The 3,242-nt window shown below is 29.0% G+C and overlaps 1 long non-coding RNA gene across 1 annotated transcript; it reads right to left on the minus strand.

Annotated features, from left to right (window-relative positions):
• LOC110267903 lies at positions 2,269-2,847 on the minus strand. The gene is made up of 2 exons (XR_002355876.1): positions 2,801-2,847; positions 2,269-2,365 (listed from the first exon to the last, which is right to left on the minus strand). It is a non-coding gene; the product is annotated as an uncharacterized LOC110267903 (long non-coding RNA).

Here is a 3,242-nt window from a genome sequence, read left to right on the forward strand (position 1 = left end):
ATATATATATAATGGTCTTCATTGGATGAAGATTAATAGATCTCATTTATTAAATTATATATATAGATGGTGCATATAGAGATATGACCATTGAACTGACTCACTCTAAAAATTTCTAATGGTTATAATTACCGCATATTTGTCAATAGGATATTCTCAAGATGAATATAGTAATAGAGTTTTCTTTGATCTGCAACTATCATAATAATTAATGATGTATTTATTATACTTTGATTCCAGACACCTAATACCCTATGGTGCTAGTTGAATGGATATTAGGTATGATTTAAATACTTGTAGAATTAATAATTAGTCAATAAGGAATCCGTGTCAACTCTCGGTAAAGAGTTTGAGTTCTATGATTATAATGACTAAGATGAATAAAACCTTGGCCAAGGGGATTGAATGAACGAAGAAATGAGTTTCTTAAGTCATTCACAATTCATTATAATAATGCTAACAAGTTAGAGTTTGACAATTAAACCATACTCTAAGGGTGTGTGTGGTTCAAAGATTAAATTTTATTACCAAGTAATCTCATTCCTAGGCATTATATTCCTAGGAATGAGATTACTTGGAATATATGATTCCCATATTTGGTTGTAAAATTTAATACATTGGAATATTATGTAATAATCCTAGGAATGACTAAATTTTTGTTTGGTTGAGTTTAAATATCTTGGTCATATTATCCTTAATCATTCAAATTAAAATATTAATGACTAAAAGTTAAATATTTTTTAAATTTACTAAAATACATCTATAATAATAAATATTTTTAGTTAAAATTATTATTGATTCTAATTTTTTTAAATTTACTAAAATACCCCTAATAACAAATATGTTTAGTTAAAATTATTATTGATTTTAATTTTTTTAAATTTACTAAAATACCCCCTAATAACAAATATGTTTAGTTAAATTATTATTGACTCTAAATTTTTTACTAAAATACCCCTAATAACAAATATGTTTAGTTAAAATTATTATTGACTCTAATTTTTTTAAATTTACTAAAATACCCCTAATATCAAATATCTTTAGTTAAATTCTTATGGGTAAAGTATATTTTTTGTCCCTGAAGTTTAGCAAAAATTTTAAAAATACCCTTAAGTTTTATTTTGTTTCAATTTTGTCCTAGAAGTTTTCGATTTGCATCAAATATACCCTTAACGGTTAAATTTTCAAAAAAATTAAGATCAATCTAACAATAATTCATGAAAATTATGCTTGATTTGCTTGTATTGAGGGTTGTTCTTATAAAATTGTTGTTGAATTGGTCTTAAATTTTTTGAAAAATTAGCCATTTGGGGTATATTTGATGCAAATCGAAAACTTCTAGGACAAAATTGAAACAAAATAAAACTTAGGGGTATTTTTGAAACTTTTGTCAAACTTCAGGGACAAAAAATATACTTTACCCAATTATTATTGATTCTAAATTTTTTAAAATTTACTAAAATATTCCTAATAACAAATATTTAAATTATTATTGACTCTAAATTTTATCTCTACTAATAAATTTACTATAATACCCTTAATAACAAATGTTTAATTAAAATCAATTTTATCATAATTAAATTAGTGATTATGACAATGTAAAACGAGCAGTGTTCATCTCAGATGATCTTCAACTAACTGAATGTCGGCATCTCTATTCTCCTAGCATTGTAATTACTTCCAAAGATGCAAAATATGTGATCAATTATACACAAAGCAACAAAAATCTAAAATTCACCATCAATTTTCAACAAACATTTCTTGGAATTAAGCCATCACCAGTTGCTACACATTCTAGTTCAAGAGGAACTTTAACTAGTTTTCCATGGATCTTAAAACCTGATATAATGGCATCAGGAACTAGGGTTTTAGCTACTTATATTCCTCACAAAACAACAGCAACAATTGGCACAAATGTCTTCCTATCAAGTCATTATAATATTCAATAAAAATTCAAAAATAGCAATATTTAAAGCAATTTCTTCAAAAATAGTAAAAGTTCCCCCGGTTGAAGTTGGAACACCATGTCGATCAGACTATTGTCCCTTAGAATGCTAAGGCCAGCCGTCATTCTATCATCACCGCTCAAACCAGGAGCATCTCTCAATAGTGTCATTAGCTTCATTCTGCGCTCAGCTCCTTCTTTCTCATGCTTAAAACAAGAAACCATATCAACTAAAACGGCTGTGTTCTTGATAAGCACCTTTCATATCTCTCATTGATTCTACTAATATGTCAATCACTTCCTCACTTTTGCTCCCTCTTTTTTTTTATTCCTTTCTATATATGAAGCACTAGGAGCAGTAGAAGAACTAGGAGCAGCAGAAGCACCGGGAGCAGCAGGAACACCAGGAGTTGGAGGCTCCTAAAAATTAAAAGCAACACCAGCAGGAACATCAGAAGATTATTCAATATTGATAGAAATGAAGAACAAGTAGCCTAACTGATTATACATGCTCTACACTTGTATATACAAGCATTATCTCTGCCTTGGCCAGCAAGACTAACAACATTAACTAACTAAATAGAACCTAATAGAATATTAACTACCCTGATTCTAATTCTGTTTGCATAATTATATTCATATTCTTTTTTTCTTTGTTATTATACTCCACAGAAATGAAGATCAGTATTTCTATCTAAATGTTCAACATGATGAGAATAGTTAAGGCTAGTCACAGGCACAGGTTAAAGTAAATGAACTAATGAAGAATCACTCCAAAATCCAAGAAAATACACAGTAGTAGGATCAACAATAAGTGAATTTATGTACATGAATTAGAGTCAATTGCTTACGTACTTGAGAATCAGCTTCATATTCCATTTCGGTTTATTCCAAATTTACTTTGGGTGTTTTCATTCACTTGCCGATCACTCAAGGTTGCTTCGCGCTCAGCCTCCATTGTAGCAACTGCTTGAGTTACATTTTCTGCATTGCCTCCTTGAGCCCTATCTCTACCAAATGCTATTCCTAACTCCTCAAAATGTGAAAATAGTTTATTATAGAGGCCAGTAGCATTAAGATGAGACTGAAATTAAAAGAAAATAAATAAGCAATTAATATTAAAAAGCTAAGATAAATGAACTTGTATTAAGAAAGTTATTTAGAATTTACACTCTTCCATTTATTGAAAATTTTTCACTCTACCACAATCATTTTATCTTTGTCGTTCCAACCAAATTCACTCCCAGCCGTGCCCATCATCTTAACTATTGCAAAATATTGTCTTTTTAGCAATTTC

This window comes from Arachis ipaensis, chromosome B02 (assembly GCF_000816755.2).
Source record: "Arachis ipaensis cultivar K30076 chromosome B02, Araip1.1, whole genome shotgun sequence".
In the NCBI taxonomy this organism is placed as follows: Eukaryota; Viridiplantae; Streptophyta; class Magnoliopsida; order Fabales; family Fabaceae; genus Arachis; species Arachis ipaensis.